Here is a 22,479-nt window from a genome sequence, read left to right on the forward strand (position 1 = left end):
GCTTCTGTTCCATGCTTTGGCCCTGTTGGCTGAGAGGCATGCAGGACCCTAGCTCCCTGACCTGGGATTGAACCTGCACCCCCTGGAAGGCGAAGTCTCAACCGCTGGACCACCAGGGAAGTCCCTAGTGAGGTCATTTCTTAGACTGATAGCCAAGTTTAATAAAAGTAATCCTTGGAATTCCAAACATCTCAGCATCTAAACATGGGTATAGATGATCCCTAAACAATGAAACAAACACCATGTTTTGTCAAGTTCAACAAATAGGGCACATTTTTACTGATGACCTGGATGAAGGATTGAGAAGGAGTTTGTAAACGTGCCACAATGAGGTACCTGCATGGTGGAAACACCATATAACCATGTGCTGCTGCCTTCCTTCCAAGCCCTGTTGAGTGGTGGGCGTGCTGTGGATTGAAACTGGCCTCGGTGGAATATTTACTTCTTGGGAGTATTGGCTCTACGTCAGAGCATGAGTTGTTGTTTTGTTTCCTAGACTTAAGAAAATTGCAGATTAACTTTAATAATGTCTCCTGGGGCTTCCCTGATGGCGCAGTGGTTGAGAGTCCGCCTGCCGATGCAGGGGACACGGGTTCGTGCCCCAGTCTGGGAAGATCCCACATGCCGCGGAGCGGCTGGGCCCGTGAGCCATGGCCGCTGAGCCTGCGCGTCCGGAGCCTGTGCTCCGCAATGGGAGAGGCCACAACAGTGAGAGGCCCGCGTACCGCAAAAAAAAAAAAATAATAATAATGTCTCCTGTCTGTAGCGTTACATCATGAAAAGCATGAAAAATTGTGGAAATATTCTTCTAATATTAAAAAACAGTTATCTGACTCAGCAAAAATTCATTCTTGCCATTGATAAGCGAGTGATGTGTTGTCTTGCTCTTGATGTAAAATAAAGTATGGACAAGCATTCATCTTGGAACTAATACACTCATTTGTCAGCTGCAGCCGTCATAGGTTTTCTACAGATACGAGAATTTAGCAAAAATTAATGAATGAATTGGCTATATGGAATTTATAATAAAGAACATTGTATATTTTATTGTTATTTGTAAATTATGTACTAATACTCTACATCAGTAAAATTCATAATTTACGTATGTACATAGGTATAGATATACAGGCAATTCCTCTTTTTCCAGAGAGCTGGTTGCTAACATTCGCCAGCACACCACTGAATCATTCCTCTAAAACTAGTTAAAAGTGTTGTTATTGTATCTGCTGACTTAGGAATCCTCCGATGAAAGGTGACAGAAGTTACTGACTTAAATACGGCAATTGCTTCTTTGTACATTTCTTTTTTTTTTTTTTCCGGTACGCAGGCCTGTCACTGTTGTGGTCTCTCCCGTTGCGGAGCACAGGCTCCGGATGCGCAGGCTCAGCGGCCATGGCTCACGGGCCCAGCCGCTCCGCGGCGTGTGGGATCTTCCCGGACCAGGGCACGAACCTGTGTCCCCTGCATCGGCAGGTGGACTCTCAAACACTGCGTCACCAGGGAAGCCCTTTGTACATTTCTTTACTAGCGTTTCCCCCGAACTTGGACAAGTTGTCCTCTTATCACCTCTGTCAAAACTACCCAGGCCTCACTCAAGGTTTTCACAATATTTACAGTATGTTTTATAGTAGTGGGTTTCTCTGCTTATCTATTCAGAATACAAAGTAGATAATCCCTCTCCTTTTGCTTAAAAGATTTTTCTGTTACTCTGTCAGCGCCTTCTAAAGGTGCACTTCCCTGAGTCCTGCTGGCAGATTCTGGATGGGAACGCCTCACCGTCCCCCGTGAGGACCTTTGCTCCCTCTGATGCCCCTGCTTGAAACCAAGAAGGAGCATCTGACCGTGGCCGTTAAGTCTTTGCTACCTGCTGGGTGTTCATGCTCTCTCTCTTGCCCAATGCCCAGAACTCAGGATATCTTAACAGTAAAAGCCAATATTATAAATTAAAAAGTTATTCTTTTCCAGCCCTAGGAAATCCTCTGGTACTATATAATGATAGCAATCACTTGAGGGGCGCTCACTGGGATCAGATCCTGCATTTTGCACTTTCTCCTTATATCAACCAGCTGACTGACCTCCTTATGTAGACCCCATCCTTACCCTCACTTTAAAAATGAGAAAACTGAGATTTAATAAGGAAAACTTGCCCGAGGTTTCAAGTGGCCAGCCTGGAATTTGAACTCAAGTTCACCTGTCACTCTAACCGCTATGTTGTCCTGTGACTGGTCAGCGGCCTGTGCTGTTTCTCCTTTGTCCCTCAAGTAACCTCACTGGCCCCTGCTTCCCTTTTTATTGCCAGAATTTAGTCAGGATTCCTTGAAATTTAGAGTCTGAGGACAGGGCCATTTTGTTGTGGTTACACAAGAATGTGTAAATGATTCAAACATGTGTTTTGAAAAAGAAGAAAGTTAAGTTTGAATAGCTTCCTCCTTTCCCTCACCCGATGGGAGAACCATCATCTGTCCCGAGTGCCTTCCTGGATGTCCCCTCGACCTGCCCCATGGCACCTACCCCCCTCACCTAGCCCCCAGTCCTTTCGGCTGGGTGATGCTGGAGCCTTCTGGAATGTTCCACACCTGGGGTCCTCACCTCTCCAGCCCAGCTATGTCACGGCCCTACAGTGAGCATTTTAAAACACAAGTCTGACCATTTCCATCTCTCAATTTAGTTCTGTTAGTGGCTGCATGGCCTTTTGGGCACAGTTCCTTCCTGTAGGGAGGCTCCCAGCCTTCTCTGCCCCGTTGCCTGCTTCCAGGGCCCCCAGGCATCTGCACGTCCAGCCACATTTAATGCTGTTTTCCTCTCTCTTCTTCCCTCCCACCTGCCTGTCGTGGCTCAGGTGTGAGTCTGAGCCCCCTACTCTGATTAGATGCTCCCCCGGCAGCTGCAATGCACCTCCAGACCCCACAGCCTTCTGAATTTTGGATGGTGGTGGAGCAGAGGGTCTGTGAGCTCCCTGAGCACAGGGGCTGTAGCCCCACCATAGAACTGGACCCTTGAGGGCCCTCGGGACATTTCTGTTGCATGAGTGAGAAATGGGAGGTTTACCTGTTCAAGCACCTGCTCTCCACCCCATTAAACATTTCTCTTCTCCTTTTGAGGTAAAGAGTTCAATGTGGATGAAAATGGGTGGTGGTGATAATTACATTATATAGCTCCAGCACGGGGGGAAAATTCTGAAGGCATGACACATGCGGCTACGCTAGGAAAGAGCTCCGGCCATGAACTTGGACAAGTCATCACCCTCCCTGGGCTGTGGTTTCCAGGAGAAGGGGACACTGGGCGCCGTGATTGCCAGGATTCTTTCAGGTCTGTGGCCCTTACTGCCACACCTGATAGCCGATGTATTATAATTTGGGGGGGTATATTGTGCAAAGATACAGAACGTCTCAAAAGATCTGGAATCGGATTATTTCCTAACCATGATAGTGAGTACAAATCTCATTTTGAACATATAGGAATATAATGAATTTTATTGAGTCCGTCTTGTAAAAGCTTATCTATTCTTCCTTCAAACCGTTAAATAAATGACATGGTAACATAAATCAGTACAATTTTATTTTAAGATACCCTAACATGTAAAATATGTACATCAAAATGAATGCAAAGTAATTCAGTGAAGTTATCCAGGATGCTGTTCCCAGGAGACTGCCTTTGCTTAAAATACGTTTGGAACTTCTGTTCAGAATCATCCTTGAGAACTTGCACATTCTTGTTTCTAATGCAGGCAAAGCTGTCTTTGCAGGATAGATTTGTGCACAAAGTGGGTGATCGAACTGTGTTACTGCTTTGTTTACTTATTTATTAGTTTACTTGTTCTGTGTTCATTTGGAGAACCTAGAATAGAAAAGAAAATTAACATAGTTTATATTCCAGTTAAAAATTAGTCAGTCCTTGGAAGAAAACACTAAACATCATGGTTTTAGATCTTGAAGGTGCTGTGAGGTTCAGAATTCTCATCCTATACAAAAAGTCTTTTCTTCAACTCGCTTGCCAGTGCCCTGGGACGGGGTTTGTCTGTGTCAGGAAGTCTGGACACCTGAATTCATTTAAGGAAGCAAAGTCCCCTCATGCTATCTTTTCATTTATCTTGGACTTCAGGCCCTCTTTTTTTTTTTAATAGGGAAAAATAGTGTAAAAAGTAACTAAATATCTACCCTAAGTTAACCAGAGTATTATTTTGGTATACTTTTTCTAATTTAAAAATTATTTCATGTATATTTTATTTTATTATTATTTTTTATGTGTATTTTATTTAAGACAAATAGAGATCCTACTGCCTGTATCTTGCCTCTTTTATTTAGTATTGTATGATGAGTACATTGCCATTCATTAAATTTTTAAAAGGTGATTTTTAGTGGTTACATTTTATTCCATCATATGTATCCATACTGTATTGACCATTTTCCTATTGTCTTATTAATAGTAGCTCCTGGATGTGTCTCTTTGCCTGTACACTCAATGATAAAACTATTATAATTAAAATATATTTACCAATTTGATAAACTGCTTCTTAAAAGCAAAATTTTTATTATTAGTACAGTTGAAATTTTTTATGTAGTCTGTTTTGTTAAGTGTTCTTTTGCCTCAAACTCTGCCTTATTTGGTATAAATATTGCTATCTAAACCTTCCTTCCATTTGTGTTTTCTACAAACATCTTGCCCTTCTTTTTATGTTAGATTTCTGAGTCATTTGGTTTTAGGTCTGTCTTATAAACAGCATATAATTGGATGCTGGGAATACTTGTCTTTGTTGGGGTCTGTTTAACCCATTCATATTTATTGTCATATTTGATAAATTTGATATTTTGTCATTAAAAAATTTCTTTTACTTTATATGCTTCTTGTTCTCTGTGCTTTTGTTATATGGATTATATTTTTGTTCTCTTTCTAGTGATTTGAAAGGCAACATCCAGTTTTTATTCTGTTGTTGCCAATTTTATAGCTTTAAAAGTAAAATTGACTCATTAGCTCTGAAAGTTCTTGTAAAAGAGGGCGTTCGAAAGAAGTCATGAGCAATGGAGCATTATTGGAGTAAGTGTCTACCCAACCAAGGAGGTAGCTCTGACAGGCAAACTCATTTGATTTCAAGTGTTGATACTTTTATGTAAAAAAAAATAGTGTTTTACAGTAAGATCAGCTTACTGTAATTTGACCCTTTGGTTACTTAAAGACTCATTTAAAATAAAGGTAGCAAAACAAAATCTTTGTCTAGGCTCTCTCTCTGCTGTGCACCCTGCCTTTTCTGTCAGCCTCACTGTGACTCCTGTGTAAGGAGTGGCAAGCAGCCGTCCAGACCTGCGTGGGCAGCATGGTGAGGCAGAAATAGCTCTGAATATTAGGTCCTTTCCTTCTGGGCTTCAGTTTCCACACTGGAAGTTTAGGAGGTTGGGACACATAATCTCTGAGGTCACTTCTAGGTTTCAACCTTCTATGATTAAAGAAAGTTTATTAAACGCTTATTTGCATAGCTTCAGTACCAGGCCCTATGGAGAATGAGAAGCACAAAACCTGTCTGTGTTTAAAAAGTAGAGAAAAGATCCTAAGTTGATAAAAGACTCTTGTGTCTTGATCTGTGTGGTGGTTATATTGTGTATATGTATGTAAAAACGCATTGGCTGTACCTTTAAGATGAAGGCAACTTAATCACTTTACTTGTATGTTTTATACCTCGATAAACAGAATAGATAAACCAAAAAAAAAAAAAAAAAGAGAGAAGAAAAACTGGCAAGATGTTTAAAGGTTGTGGTTATAAGGCAGGATGGTGTATGGAGAATTCCCAGGAAGTAGATAGTGAGTTTGAATCCTGACAACATCAACTATTAGCCTTCAAATCACATTATTTAACTTTTTGAGACTCAGTTTCTTAAGTGAAAATGACATTTACAGTGTCTACTTTATGAGGCAGTCAGGGGTGTTAAGTGAGTTACAAGGCACATAAAGCACCTGGCACGTAGTAGATGATCAATACCTATTTTTAAGAAGAGGCAGTAAGAGTATTAAACAAACATAAGACAGATTCAAAGAACTAAAATACTTTACATTAATCTTTTGAAATCACCCCAAAATAAATAAAACCCAGAAAGCCCAGTGTTAAAGAGACTATGAAGAAAAAGCTAGACTCATATTTTTCTGGTGACATTGCAAATTGGTAATGCTTCTTGTGGAGAGCTCCTGGCAACTTGTAATAAAAGTCACCCAGCTGATTATGGTCTTTAAGCTGTTAATCCCACTTTTCTGATTACAGCCTGAGGAAACAGCTCAAAAAGGAAAAAGAAAATTTATTTATTTAAAAATGCTTGACTGAATTGTAACGGGTGGAAACAATTAGATGAAAGATGGCTTAATTAAACCGTTTTAGCAATACAGTGGAATATTTCTCCATTTAAAATGACAGATATGAGGACCAAGTAGATGCATGGAGAATTCAGCCAAAAAAGTTAGAAAATCGTGTGCACATCTGAACACAACCATGTAAAACCCATCCATGCCTGTGCAATGATAAAGGTTGGAAGCAAACTTTGTGAATCTCCAGTTTTATGTGGGAAAGAGGTGATCTATATTTTAATTTTTGGTTCATTATATTGATAGTATAATGATTGCTAAGTCAGTCAATAAAAATATAAATTATATGTTCTGAGATAGAACAGAGTGTCTATGAAAAGAGAGTGTATGAACTACAGAATAAAAATGTGGAGCAGAAATACAGGTCGAATTATAGAAAAATAGACATTATGCTTCCCTTAATTTTTAAGCATTTGCCTCACTGGTGAAAGTAGTTGTCACACTTGATAACTGTTACCACACACACTTTTCCCAGAAATAATTTTCAAGGCAGCTAAAACCCTCAAATTTGGAGAAGAAAACTCATAGAGAAGTTGTTTTTAGGATATCTGGTTCCCTGTTAGTGGCATTTTTTTCCCAGCGGCTTTTCCTTCTTTTCTTTTGTGACAAAGGAGGCAGTTTTATAGATGCTGAAATGGTTTACAATTGCCTTACTGAGTTGCCCTTATTTTTTATGTCTCTTCAAAGAGTAACAAAAATTCATCATTTAAAAAGAGAAAATGATCAGTTTTTAGCGTAAAGAGAGAATAGCCACTTTAGAGAACCAACAGGAATGGAGATAAATGGAGCCTGGCCCCATGGCCACAACATGCTGAGTACTTTGGATCATCTCAGATGTTGGAAGCTTTACAGGGAAAATGGAATGAGCCACGGGCAATGGGGTGCCTCCTTTTTAACTGCCTGAAAGCCCAAACCAACTTTAAAAAAAATGTATTTTTAATTTTTTTAATTGAAATATAGCTGACATACAACATTATGTTAGTTTCATGTGAGGTATACCACATAATGATTCAACATTTGCATACATTATGAAATGGTCTTCCTTATGCTGTGTATGACATCCCCTGACTTTATTATATAACTGATAAAACTGGAAGTTTGTACCACTTAATCCTCTTCACTTATTTCACCCAGCCCCCACTCTTCTCCTCTCTGGCAACCACCCATTTGTTCTGTGTATCTAAGAGCCTGTTTTCATTTTGTTTTGTTTGTTTATTTTGTTTTTTAGGTTCCACATATAAGTGAAATCGTGTAGTATTTGTCTTTCTCTGACTTATTTAATTCAGCATAATACCCTCTATATCCATCCATGTTGTTGCACATGGCAAGATTTCATTTTTTTTCATTTCATATATATATATATATATACACACACACACACATATATATGTACATATACACACACACACACACACACATATATATATATATACACATACATACACATATATATATAAAACCACGTCTTCTTTATCCATTCATCTACTGATGGGCACTTATGTTACTTCCATGCCTTGGCTATTGTAAATAACGCTGCAATGAACATAAAGGTGCATACATCTTTCTGAATTACTGTTTGTATTTTCTTTGTGTAAAAATCTACAAGTGAAATTGCTGGATTATATGGCAGTTCTGTTTTTACTTCTTCAAAGAACCTCCATACTGATTTCCACAGTGGCTGCACCAATTTACATTCCCTCCAACAGTGTAGGAGGATTCCCTTTTCTCCACATCTTCTTGTTATTTCTGGTCTTTTTTGATGATAGCTATTCTGACAGGCATGAGGTGGTATCTCATTGCAGTTTTGACTTGCATTTCCCTGATCATTAGTGATGTTGAGCATCTTTTCACGTGTCTGTTGGCCATCTGTACATCTTCTTGGAAAAATGGCCATTCAGGTCTTCTGCTCATATTTCAATCGGGTATTTGTTTGTTTTGATGTTGAGTTGTATGTACTTTGTATATTTTGGATATTAACCCCTTATTAGATATTTCATTTGCAAATATCTTCTCCCATTAAGAAGGCTGCCTTTTCATTTTGTTGATTGTTTTCTTTGCTGTGCAGAAGCTTTTTAGTTTGCTGTAGTCACGTTTATTTATGCTTTTGTTTCCCTTGCCTGAGAAGACATATCAAAAATATTGCTAAGACTGATGTCAAAGAGCATACTGCTTATGTTTTCTTCTAGGAGTTTTATTGTTTCAGGTCCTCCATTTAAGTCTTTAATTCACTTTGAATTTATTTTTGTGCATTGCATGAGAAAATAGTCCAGTTTGATTCTTTTGCATGTAGCTGTCCAGTTTTCCCACTACCATTCAATGAAGAGGCTGTCTTTTCCCCATTATATAGTCTTCCCTCCCTTGTCTTAGGTTAATCGAGCATATAAGTATGGGTTTATGTCTAGGCTTTCTAGTCTGTTCCATTGATGTATATGTCTGTTTTGGTGTCATACCATACTGTTTTGATTGCTGTAGCTTTGCAGTATAGTCTGAAGTCATTTCTGTGAAAAATATTCTAGTTTGCTAAAAATGACATTGGGATTTTGATAGGAATTGCATTGAATCTGTAGATTGCTTTGAGTAGTATGGTCATTTTAACAATTCTTCCAATCCACGAGCATGGTACATCTTTCCATCTGTTTCTGTCATCTTCAATTTCTTTCACCAGTGTCTTATAGTTTTCTGTGTCTTTCACCTCCTTGGTTAGACTTATTCCTAGGTATTTTATTCTTTTTGATGCAATTGTAAATGGGATTATTTTCTTAATTTCTCTTTCTGATAGTTTGTTGTTAGTGTGTAGAAACACAACAGGTTTCTGTATATTAATTTTATATTCTGCAACTTTACTGAACTCATTTATTAGTTTTAACAGTTTTTTGGTGACATATCTAGGATTTTCTATATATAGCATCATGCCATCTGCAAACAGTGACAGTTTTCCTCATTCCTTTCCAATTTGGATGCATTTTATTTCTTTTTCTTGTCTGATTGCCGTAACTAGGACTTCTAACACTGTGTTGAATAAAATTGGCATCCTTGTTCCTGATCTTAGAGAAAGTGCTTTCAGCTTTTCACCATTGCATATGATGCTAGCTGTGGGCTTATATATGGCCTTTATTATGTTGTTATGTTCCCTCTATACCTACTTTGTTGAGCATTTTTATCATAAATGGATTTGAATTTTGTCAAAAGTTTTTTCTTTGTCTATTGAGATGATCATATGATTTTGATTCTTCAATTTGTTAATGTAGTGTATCACATTGATTGATTTGCAGATATTCAACCATCCTCGTATCCTCAGATAAATTCTACTTGATCATGGTGTATGATTCTTTTAATGTATTGTGAATTTGATTTACTAATATTTTGTTGAGAATTTTTGCATCTGTGTTCATCAGTGATATTGGCCTGTAATTTTCTCTTTTGTTGTCTGGTTTTGGTATCAGGGTGATACAGGCCTGGTAGAATGAGTTCGGAAGCATTCTTTCTATTCAGTTTTTTTGGAATAGTTTGAGAAGGTAGAATTCATCTGTGAACCCATCTGGTCCCAAACTTTTGCTTATTGGGAGTCTTTTAAATTACTAATTTAATTTCCTTACTGGTAATTGGTCTGTTCATGTTTTCTATTTCTTTTTGATTCAGTCTTGGGAGAGTGTAACTTTCTAAGAATTTGTCCATTTCTTCCAGGTTGTCCATTTTATTGCTGCATAGTTGTTGTAGTAGTCTCTTATGATCCTTTGTATTGCTGTGGTATCAGTTGTAATTTCTCCTTTTTCATTTGATTTTATTGATTTGGGCTCTCTCCCTATTTTTCTTGATGAATCTGGCTAAAGACTTATCAATTTTGTTTATCTTTTCAAGGAACCAGCTCTTAATTTCATTGATCTTTTTTATTGTTTTTTTTTTTTTTTAGTCTCTATTTCATTTATTTCTTCTCTGATCTTTATGACTTCTTTCCTTCTACTAACTTTGGGTTTTGTTTTTTCTTCTTTTTCTAGGCCCTCTAGGTGTAAGGTAGAGTTGTGTATTGGAGATTTTTTGTTGTTGTTCCCTGAGGTAGGCTCATATTCCCTTTCAGAACTGCTGCATCCCACTGATTTTGGATCAGTGTGTTTTCTATTTTCATTTGTCTAACTGTGATCTTTTCATTCTTCTAATTTCTAATTGTGGTCTTTTCTTTTCTGCTTAGAGAAGTTTAGCATTTCCTGTAAAGCCAGTTCAGTGGTGCTGAACATTTTAAGCTTTTGTTTTTACATAAAACTCTCTATCTCTTCCTCAAAACTGAATGATAGCCTTGCCAGGTAGACTATTCTTGTTTTTTTTTTTTTGTTTTTTGTTTTTGTTTGTTTTTTCTTGTCATCATTTTGAATATTTTGTTCCTCTCCCTTCTGGCCTGCAAAGTTTCTGCTAAAAAATCAGATAGTCTTAGGGGAGTTCCCTTCAATATAATGAGTTACTTTTCTTTTGCTGCTTTTAGGATTCTGTCTTTATCTTTAATTTTTGCTGTTTTAATTACAATATGTCTTGGTGTGGACCTCTTTGGGTTCATCTTGTTTGGGACTCTCTGTGCTTCCTGGACCTGGATGTCTGTTTCCTTTCCCAGTTAGTGAATTTTTCAGCTATTATTTCTTCAAATAAATTCTCCATCCCTTGCTCTCTCTTCTTCTGGGATCTGTATAATGTGAATGTTAGTATGCTTGAGTTGTCTCAGAGGTCTCTTAAACTGTCCTCATATTTATTTTTTTACTTACTGATTTAGATTCTTTTTAAAAGTTATTTTATTGAAATATTGTTGATTTACAATGTTGTATTAGTTTCAGGTGTGCAGCAAAGTGATTCAGTTATTCATATATATGTAAATATATATATTCTTTTTTTTACATCCTCTTCCATTATAGGTTATTACAAGATATTGAGTATAGTCCCCTGTTCTATACAGTAGGTCCTTGTTGGTTATCTATTTTACATATAGTAGTGTGTATATTTTAATCCCAAACTCCTAGTTTATTCCAAACTGTCCTCATTTTTAAAAATTCATTTTTTCTGTTCAGCTAGATGATTTCCACTACTTTGTCTTCCAGATCACTTATCTGTTTCTTTGTATCACCTAATCTACTGTTGAGTCCTTCTAATGTATTTTAAATTTTAGTTACTTTATTCATTGTCTCTGTTTCATTCTTCTTTATATTTTTAAACTGTGTTAAGTTTCTCACTGTGTTCCTCTATTCTTTTCCCAAGTTCATTGAGCATCTTTATGGTCATTACTTTGAGCTCTTTATTGGGTGGATTGTTTATCTCCACTTCATTTAGTTCTTTTTGTGAGGTTTTGTCTTGTTCCTTTGTTTGGAACATATTCCTCTGTTTCCTTATTTTCCCTAATTCTCTGTATTTATTTCTATGCATTATTTAGGTTGGTCACATTTCCCTGTTGGAGAAGTGGCCTTATGTAGGAGATGTCCTGTGGGGCCCAGCAGCACAGTGCCCTCACCAGAGCTGTGTGCTCTGGGGTGCCCCTGCGTTTGCTGTGTGGACCCTTCTGTTGTGGTGAGGCCAACTTCTCTGGGTGTGGCTGGTGAGCTAGGCTGCCTCTGGCTTGGTTGGCTGCCAGGCCCTGCCTCGTGCAGTGGCTGGTTGCTTGCTGGTGTGTGGGGCCAGGTCTCCCTGGCTGCATGGCCTGGGTGGTGGGGCTGGAAGTGGTGCCAGCCCACTGGTGGGCAGGCAAGCCCCTGGCAGTAATAGGCTAGAGGGAGGGCTCCAAAATGGTGCTCACCAGCACCAGTGCTCAGGTGGCAGAGAGAGCCCTCAAAATGGCTGCCTCCAGTGTCTATGTCCCCGGCGGTGGGGGTGTGTGTGTGTGTGTCCCAGTTGCCTCCTGCCTTTCTCAGAGGCTTTCCAAGATCACCAAGAGGGTCTCACTCAGGCTTCTTTCAAATTACTGCTTCTGCCCTGGTTCCCAGAGCATGTGAGATCCTGTGTGCCTTTTAAGAGTGGAACTCTATTTCCTACAGTCCTCTCGTTCTCGCATATACAAGCCCTGCTGGCCTTCAAAGCCAGACATTCTGGGAGCTCGTCTTGCCAGTGCAGGAACCCTGGGCTGAGGAGCCCAACGTGGGACTTGTACCCCTCACTCCTTGGGGAGACTGTGGTTATCGTCCAGTTTGTGGGTGGCCCACCTGGGGGTATGGGTCTTGATTATAACACGTCTCCGTCCCCCACCCATCTCATGATTCCTTCTTTATATCTTCAGCAGTGGAAAATCTTTTCTGTTGGTCTTTAGGTTGTTCTCATCAATAGTTGCTCTGTAAATAGTTGTAATTTTGGTGTGTCCATGGAAGGAGGTGAGCTCAGGGCCTTCCTACGCCACCATCTTGGCCACACCTCTCAAGTCAATGTTTTAGTGTTTTTGAAGTGGAAAAGATTGTTAGTGTGTACAGGGGAACATGGTGGACTCTGATTGAGCGACCGTCCTCCTTTTCCTTGGGCCTTCCTTTAGCACTGTCCTTTGGGAACAGAATGCCTCTGGGAAATAGTGAAGGGATTTGCTAGGTGCGGGTGCTAAAAGAGATGGAGGAAGCTTTGTACTGGAAATGTGTTTGGTATCATGGAAAAGTTTTGACCCAGGTTACAAAATGCAAGGTGTATTACCCCAAAGAGGACTGGCAAAATCACCAATCTGGAAGGAGGCTTAGAAATTGATTAGTCCAAACTCTTGATTTTACTGAAGAGGAGACAGACTCCAGGAAGAGAAGTGACTTGCCCAAGTGTATACTCATCACTGAGGACATGACCAAAACCAAATCTGTTGATTTCCGGGTATTATTTTTCCTCCTCCCCCTGCTGCAGTTCCCCTGCCTTCCACCACCGCTTCATTACTGACCTTTTCTGTGCTACCACAATTAGACTTCAGACTTAGAAATGTAGCTGTTTAATGCACTGTTTCTTTAAGCCATCAGAGGTGTGAATCAGCAAATTGTGACCCACAACACTGGTCCAGGATCCTGTTTGTCTAGCAGAGGGTGAGAAGTTTAATTTCAGGAGCTCAACCTGGGTTCATATCCCAGCTCCACCACTGGGCTGGTGAAGGACGTGAACTTCTCTGAACTTTGGTATCCTCATCATAGTAGGTAGTACCCAACTCTTAGGTTCCTTAGGTGAGGATAAAATGGCTCAATGTTAGCCATTGTTATTGAGACTCTGAGGGTAGTTAGAACTATTTCTGTGAAAAATCCTAAGGAAATAAAAATTCTCTCTATATAATATAGCAACAATCAGAAATCTTTCTTTGGTAGTCTTTTATGGGTCTAGTGTAGCCTATTATTTTCTGTAGCTTTTCATCCAGCAGGTATCTTAATTGCCTCAAAATATAACTACTCCTAATCTTTAAAGTTTTTTCCCTATTTTTGTCTCTCTACTCAATAATTTTTATAGCTTTATTGAAGTATAATTGATATATAATAAACTCACATATTTAAAGTACACAATTTGATTAGTTTTGATATACACATGAAACCACCCCCCAAATCAAGATAATGAACATATGTACATCATCAGGACAGTTTTCTTCTGCCCCTTGGTAATCCCACCATCCTACCCCTCCTGCTCCCTCCTGGCGCCTCCCAACCCTCTACACCCATCCCCAGGCAAATGCTAGAATGGTGTGATCTGCTAGAATTTTATATTATGCAATCATGCAGTACGTTTACTATTTGTTTGGCTTCTTTTAATCAGCATAATTATCATCCTGTTGATATGTGTACCAATAGTTCATTCCTTGTTACTGCTGATTACTCCAATAATATTTTCTTTGTTTACTCTTTACCCCTGTCTTGCTTAACTGGCCATGGTATGGAATGAAAACATATTTTAATGATTTTTAAATACTCCTTGATTAAATATGTATTTATCTTTCTTAGTTTTCATTTTGTTGTTATCCAGTATACTTAGTAAATAGTATATAGGAATTGTACGTTCCCTGAGAGCAACACGCATTATATTCTGTATGCATATTTAAAAAAATTGATATCCATAAGCAATATTACTATTTATTTATTTGAACACTGAGATGAAAATTTTCTCCTGTGTTGTTGGCTCTCACTACACAAAAAAAGCATCCTTCCATTGGCTTGACTCAATAAATTGATTGAAGAAATTCAATTATATGAATATTTACACATAGTTTTCATTTTTATGGTGAAATATTTCTTCTGTTAATGTTATAGTTTTTTTATGAAAATGTGGACAGTATGTTCTCAATTCCCTTGCAGCTGGAGCATAACATGAAATAAACTAAAAAAAATTGATACAGCAAAAGTAATACATTTGCAAGATAATAAAAGATCATTTGGGCAGCAAGTCCATTTTTGTAATGACTTTTTACCAACATCATAGTATCTCTCAACTGTTGACATTTCTGCATCTGGGAAGGGAGAAGATAAAAATTACCATTCAAAACGCCTGTTCAAGTTTGGCGAAAGGTTTAATTTCTTCATCCATCACAGTGTTACGAGCCCTATGAAAACTACAGATCAAAACTCAGTGCCAGGAGTGCAGAGACTTGGCAGCGGCGAGGGCAGAGTTTAGCCATAGGGGATCATAAAGAAAGCCAGAGAAAAGAAACTTCACCCATTCTGCACCTCAAACTTGTGTTCTGGTCGGTTGTCCTAGGAAGCCTGGGAACGCACTAATTTAAAAACTGAGCCCGTAAATGGAGTTGTATATACTGGCCTTAAAGATGCTGAAAGGATTCTAGGATCAGATAAATTTTTATGTAACACGGTAGAAAGTAAGTCAGTTACTTTCTGTGCTGGAAGGTTAACATGGAGATGATCTGGTCCAGACTTTTATTTTGCTGGTGACCAGCCCAAGGTCACACAATAACTTAATGGCAGAACTGGGACTAGATCTGGGATTTCTGAACCACACACTCATGCCCTTTCTGTGTTGCTGCTTCTGCTGTGTTGGGGCTGGCTTGTTGGTGTGTACGGGGCAGGAATGTGTGATTTGTTCTCTCTGAGCTGCTCCGTGTAGGGGTCCCTGTTCCCTGGGGCACCTCAACCTGACAGTCTCTTCTTCCTGAGCATCCTGTCTTTGGGGGGTGGGTGTACTTCAGTGAATGGGGGGTTGTGCTTCCGGCTCTAGCAATTATGTGAGATGTGACGTTTGGTTAATGGACAAACGCATGATTTTCTTTTTTTTTGTTTTTTTGTGTGTTTTTGCGGTACGCAGGCCTCTCACTGTTGCGGCCTCTCCCATTGCAGAGCACAGGCTCTGGACTCGCAGGCTCAGCGGCCATGGCTCATGGGCCCAGCTGCTCTGCAGCAGGTGGGATCCTCCCAAACCGGGGCATGAACCTGTGTCCCCTGCATCAGCAGGCGGACTCCCAACCACTGCGCCACCAGGGAAGCCCCTAAACGCATGATTTTGATCATCAAATTACCCATTATCAACTAGTCTGGTAGAATCTTTATACTTAGGAAGGCCATAACTTTAAGTCTTGCAAGAGCTTGTGCTTTTTAAAGTTCCCTTCCCTCCCCTTCACATCGAAGTCTAGATGCTGTCCTGCCTCATCTTCCTCTGTCTGTGTTGCTTGTTCCTCTCTGCAATGTATCTTTTCCACAGATGTAATCCTAGTGGGGAGGGGAGGCAGCCGATAAAGACCATCCTCCTTCACTGAGAACCATGGCCTGGTCCAACCCCTTACTTACAAATCTGGAAACACAGGCTAAGAAGTTATGAACTTGTATACAATCTCACAGCAGATTTAAGATGATGGTTTAGCTCAGGCCACTGTAACAAAACACCACAGGCTGGGAGTCTTATCAGCAACAGCCACTTTTTCCTCATGGTTCTGGAGGCTGGAAGTCCAAGATCACGGTGTCAGCATGGTCTGGTTTTGGTGAGGGCCCTCTTCCAGACTGCAGACAGCTGACTTCTCACTGTGACTTCACGTGGCAAAAAAAGAGCAAGCTAGTTCTCTCGTGGCATCTCATGAGGGCACTAATCCCACTCAAGAGGGCTGCACCCTCATGACCTAATTACCTCCCAAAGACCCCACATCCAAATACCAACACACTGGGATTAAAATTTCAAATATGAATTTTGGGGGGGGAGGCAGAAATATTCAGTCCATAACAGATGAAAACCTGAATCTCTTGCTCTGCTCAGGGTTTAAGTGCAGCAGGTCTCCTCATTAGCATCTGTGATGTTGTCTAGCATGTGCTGGCAGCTGCAGCATCTCATAGGGGCAGGGCTGGCCTTGGAGGAATTTCCTGGGAGAGGGCGTTGAGTGTAACTGCAGACTGTGCTGCGAAAGAGCTCTCTTTTATGAAGGAGCATCAACTGTCTGTATCCCAGCTGATTTAGGAGAAAGATTGTGTTATTGGTCTTACGATCAACGGCAAACAGAGCGCTTTAGTTTCTTTCCGAGAGATAAGATGGAACTCCGATTCTGTCCAGTCCTAGCCCATCTTTTCTGGTGCTTTAATGGCATATTATTTGTGTCTATTTAGCATGTGAGTCATTTCATTGTCTCTCGTATTGGTGGTTTACATGTTGATTGTGTGGAGACGGCTCACACAGGGCCCTCACAGGGACCCCATGGCCTAGGGTAGGAGGCACTTGGTAAATCCTTGGAGCATAAGGAAATCTACTTGATACCTTTAAGGTAATATTAGACCAATGCATTTTAAAAGAGACTTCAAATAATTTAGCATCATAATTCTGTTCATCATCTTCGTAGTTCTGGTCATAGTATCTGTGCTTATCCTCACTTACCAGAGCGAGAAACTGAAGAAAGTGAGGGTGGCCGACTTCACGGGCAGGATTAGGAATAAGAAAGGGGCATCTTCTCATTCAGTCCACATCTGTACACACAAGACCAGAACACAGAGACCCTGTTTTTCATTTCACAGAAGAATAGAAGACAACATTTTGGGGGAAGAACTCATGACTTTTAAAGTCAGTTGAGTCCTAAAGCATACTGTTTTCAGTAAAATTATTTAATGTGGAAGGAATCTTGTCAAGCCTGTAATCACATGCCGCTTGTAACATGTAGCATGCAAGGGCACTTTCTTTTCTGAAACATATTCTTGAGAAAGATAATTTTAGAAGTTGGCTGCGCAGTTCCTGACCCTAACCCTGCTATGTCTCCCAGTGCTGCTACCCAGGGGACTCCCATCGTTTTATACAAATGAAAACACTACCATCAAGATTTTAAAACATGTATATTACTATCCACATTTGCACAAAGAAAATCCCACCAGGCAGCCTGAGTCGGCAGACACGTTTCTGGTCTTTCGGTGCTTTTGTTTGTTATTTTAGGCACACTGATGATGAAAGGGCTTTTTCGTCTTCCCGTCTTACTTTTCACATTTCAGGAATCAATGTGTCTGACACAGACGTGGTTTAGATGGATTAAAGATTTAGATTTACATTTATGAATATGAGGAAGCCTTGGAACTTAACCTACACAGATGGCTATAGTCACACCATTGGACCAATTGTGCCTTTGAAGTTCTTTGCGAGTGCGGGCGACTTTCGCTTATTCATTGTATGTTGAATAGCACGGCTTCCTAGATTGTTAAAATAGTATTGATCTCAGTGTGCTCGTTTTCAACTGCTCTTTTCCATAGTTGATTTTTGGCGGGCTTCTTTGGCATGATTAGAAGCTGACTTATTTATGGAGTGCTGCTAATTGACGGATGTCAAACTGTATTACTGTGGCTGTGGGGTGAGGCAGGCTTCCCAACCTTTAGAATCCCAACTGGGAGATTTCCAAAACCGAGTGTGTGATTTTCCCATGGACGCTCTCCCAGCCACTCTCAGGCGCATCCTGCCTTCTCCTGCTCACTCTTTACCATAACTAGAACTCGGGAAGCCACAGAAGCCCCTCTGTAATCCACAGAAGCCCCTCTGTAATCCTCACTCTCTAGGCCAAACTATTGAGAACAGCAGGGCATCAGATGACAGGAGAGGCGCCCTCAGACCTGGATTTAGCCTGAGGGATGTCGACGAGAACTATTTTCTGAATTGGACAAAGAAAGGTGCTCTCTCTACTCTGTACCTGCAGTTGCTTCCCTGGATTTAGCTTTTATTTTTGGCACGTTGTTATTGTCTATTTCTCTGATACTCAGGAAGGCTCGTCCAAGAGTGGCTTTGTCACTGTGATTTCTTATGAAGGATGAGGGAGGGTCTTTGTTCCCAGTACCTCACGGGCAGCCTTTGGATGCTGGCAGCATATCTGCCAGGTTACCACTGGCGGCAGCCACCCACCTGTTGGAGAACCACCCGTGAGGACTAGCGCTTGCAGACAAGGCCACGTTGCATCCTAGAAGAAGTAAAGGCTTGCGTTTCTTTCTCTTTTTCGAGCTTTGGTTTTGAAGTCAGAAAAATCCTGGCTTTACCATGTACCAGTCGGAGAGGTTTCTTAACACCTTTGAGCCTCATTTTCCCCATTTGCAAAATGGGGATGTTAACGCAGACATCCATGGCATCGCTGTGGGGATGGGGGGAGCGCACACGCAGAGCCGCTCACTCAGTGGGAGGCGTGTGGGAGGCGTGTGGGTGATGACACTTCCCTTCCTCCTAACAGGGTATGTTAGCTGGACACGTCCACCTGTCCTTTGCATACTTGTGGTTCACCTCCAGTAATTTTCCAAGATGCTAATTCCCGTCCCACCCTGATCTCTAGGGAGTCTTGCCAGTGGTTCTGCCTTCCTGTCTCTTTCCTTTTCCATCACCAGCTAGAGATGACTACCTTCCCAGGGCACATGATGTTTGGAACTGCTAAGGAGACAATGTACTTCCCAGAGCCAAGGATCCGAGTGTTAATGAGTTCTTTACTAGGAAAAGAGGAGGCGCTGGGTTGTCCTGTGGCTCTTAACCTGCAGTTTGGCATCACCAGGATCAGGCACTGAGGGGCCAGATGAATGGGGCCTCTGTGTGGAGATGAAAACACTGAGCATTTCTCTTCAAGTTGCTGGAGTGAGAAGAACAAATTAGATTATTAATGATCATGTGGTAGTATGAGCCGACAGTCTATTTACTTTCACTGTTAAAACAAATGTGGTTTTGAATGATGTGGGCTTTTCCTCTTTTTATTTATTTGGCAAAGAATATTCATGACGGATATCAATGAAGACCACGTCGGTGATTCAGCCTCCAAAGCTGCCCCCTGCATGCTAAAAGGCAGAAAAGGACATTTAAGTGGTTGAGAGTGAGAAGAGAGCCTGGAAGCCAAATTATAAACTCATTTCAACTCCTGGCCCCGCAGGCTCCGGAGGGTAACATTATTTGTTGTCAAGGATGGAAACAACTCAGATTCGGGTCCAAGTGATTATTCGATCTTGGCATTGCTGCCGTTCTGCCAACTGCAATTCCATTTCAACACAGATTAATTCGCCAGGCAGGGACGGAAGTGGCTTTTAGGAGAGGCGTTGCCGCGGGGCCCCGGCTGGCCCACTTGCAGGAAAGTGGTGAGAGTGTGTGGACACGGATGGCTTCCCAACTTCTACGGTGACGCTCCTCACACTTGTACTGACTGAGTGTCAATGCCGCAGAGAAAACCTTCAAATGTAACGGGAGGGGGGAACAAACACGTGACAGCCCCGCTCTAGCACCAGGAGGCCAACGCGGCGGAGCAGGGGGACTAGTTAGTGGTCGCAGACCTCAGCAGCTTATCAGTCTTTTCTTTGTCCTCGTATAACCACCCTGGGGCTTTTTTAATTCCTGCGTGTGAAAAGGCAACCATATAGTATTTTTTATTTTTTGCTATGACTTAAATCATAAAGACAAATGAGATGAAATCACAAACTCGGGAAAGACGACTCTGCGTGAGAGTTGAAGGTAGCATTATTAACATCTACTTAGCAGGGAGGCTCAGTCCCCTCCAGAGTATTTTCCTCGCCTTCGCTTCCCGGGTGTTTTGCTCCTACCTCTTCCCCATCTGCATCGATCTCCGTGGACCCAGGGGCGGCTCGGTGGGTTCCTGCAAGGCCGGGCGCGGGGGCGCGGGGGCACGGGGCGCGGGGCCGGGGGGCATGTCCCGCGGGCTAGGTCCCGCGGGCCGTGCGCGCCCCCGGGTCGGGGCGCGGGGGCGTCCGCGGGGGCGCGCGTCCCGGGGAGCTGGGCTCTCCAACTTCCCGGGGATTTGCTGTTTCGTAACATTTCAGTCCCTACGACCATTAAAAAAAAAAAAAAAAGTGCCGGCGCAGTGCGCGGTCCCCTGACCCAACCTGAGCTGCGGCTTCCGTGCGGACGCAGCGCCCAGGCCCCAGCGGGCGGCGGACACCCTGCTTCGCTGCGAGGTTTGCTTTTTGGGGTCTTTTCCGAGCATGTGACTCTGCTTTGCTTTTACACACACTTCTGCATGGCTCTCAGCATTTGTTTTAAACCTTGATTATCTGTGTGTGTGTGTGTGTGTGTGTGTGTGTGTGTGTGTGTCTTAACAAATATTTTGCATTTTACCCATTAAGATAGAAAAGGGAAAATACCATCCTGCTTTTTGGGGCAGAACTTTGGATGAATTGCATTTTATCTCCTAAATGATTTAAAATTTCGTAATTTAAGACATGGAAATTCACAAGGGCGACTCCTATTTTTATTTTATTTTTTGTATTTTAGATTCCTTTCCATTTCAAGGAGAGAAGTCAAGATATTATTACCCAGTGAAAAAATGATGTAGTTTCCTCATAACCTTCTTTTCCTATACTTCAGGTAAGTGAGTCTGTTAATCATGAATTACTTAAGAAATGAACCTCTGTATGATCTGAGTTTATTCAATATTGTGGCTGTGTTTGAAATGTGCTAAATTTCATTTTACTTTCCATTAATAACAAATTACCATTTTAAGATATGAGTACTTTTTCAACGTAATACAATTACTTGGCTGCTTTGGAAAAGCCTTTTCTTCACTTGTAAAGCCTGTAATCAACATTTAACTTTGCCAACTTCCTCATAATTTGTCTCTTCTCAGAGTAGCAAATGCCTGAAACCAGTAATGTAAACAGTTAGAAGAACTGCATAATTCTTTTTAAAAAAAGTTCACTTAAGTAGGAACATTTGTTCTCCTTTTGGAAGTTGTGACAAAATGTTAAGCTTTCTCAAATATTTAACTCATAATCAAAAGGGCATCGTAATTTTCACCATGCTACAAAATAATTATTTAAATAAGATGTTTAGGAAATTGAAGGATGATCTTCCTTTCTAACTTATAATATCTTAGGGGAATACTTTCTAGAATTCTTGGAGAATAATAGTACGCTGATGGATTGTACAGTTGGTTTCAGACTGGGGACGCATGTAAATCTCAGCAACGTTGTTTTAGTTCAGCTGTTGTAACCAGTCATTTTGAATTTCTCGGCAATAATTATTTTATTACATCTGGCAATACTAAACTGAAAAAAACAAGAACCTCGGGGACATCATGAGTTGAAATGGAACAGCATGAGATGGGAAGTCGTGTATGTGGTTCTTACCTTCGGCAGAGCTAAAACCCTTTTTTAGTTTCCTCTGGACATGATTCTGGAGCCATAAAAATGAAAATAGGTAAGCTGTGCTCAGCCTTCGCATATCTTCAAGAAAATGCCTTCACCCTCCTTCATTTAGCAGACTTCTATGGAGGTTTTGTTCATGACTTTGTGTTTTTTGTTTTTACTTTTGTTACACTGATTAAGATAAAAGAGTGAAAGTCAAAACACAGGATGTGATTTTGGGTTAATGTACCACTTTGTACTCAAACAGTAGAGAATGAGGAGTTAAAGGCACTGTATCTGAGTCACCAGTAACGAAAAATAAAACCAACCTTGGCCAAAGTTAATAATCAAACAAAAATAACTAAAGAATAATTCTTCACAAGTTCTTTTCTGAGTAGAAAGTCGAGTGGCTAAGAGGCCTAAGTCACTCAAGGCCGGCTTAAGGGTCATAATGGAATTCTTCTAATCTGAGGTCTTGCGATGTTTAATGTTTTTGAGAATTACTTGGATGATGTAGAAGAGAGCAGTTCGTTAGAACTCCATGATATTAAAGCCTTGAGGTAATAGTAGAAAAGAGCCAAAGTCAACTGTACAAAATAGAGAAGTAATCAGAAGCCGATTAAGATGTTTATCCTTCAGGACGAGCAATGAGGGCGGCGGACCTGGG

General features: G+C 40.8%; 1 protein-coding gene across 6 annotated transcripts in view; it reads left to right on the plus strand.

The window, feature by feature from the left end:
- Window positions 1–22,479, plus strand: part of CSGALNACT1 (chondroitin sulfate N-acetylgalactosaminyltransferase 1) — a 324,300-nt gene that overhangs the window by 133,542 nt on the left and 168,279 nt on the right. For 3 of the 6 annotated variants that reach the window (XM_060291556.1, XM_060291555.1, XM_060291560.2), the window contains exon 2: window positions 20,962–21,054. The gene's annotated coding sequence lies outside the window, so the exon portion shown is untranslated. Of the gene's footprint in view, window positions 1–19,763; window positions 20,185–20,233; window positions 20,319–20,530; window positions 20,646–20,961; window positions 21,055–22,479 lie in introns of those variants that run through there. The other 3 variants (XM_060291558.2, XM_060291559.2, XM_060291554.1) reach the window with 3 other exon arrangements.

This window comes from Globicephala melas, chromosome 21, assembly GCF_963455315.2.
Source record: "Globicephala melas chromosome 21, mGloMel1.2, whole genome shotgun sequence".
NCBI lineage: Eukaryota > Metazoa > Chordata > Mammalia > Artiodactyla > Delphinidae > Globicephala > Globicephala melas.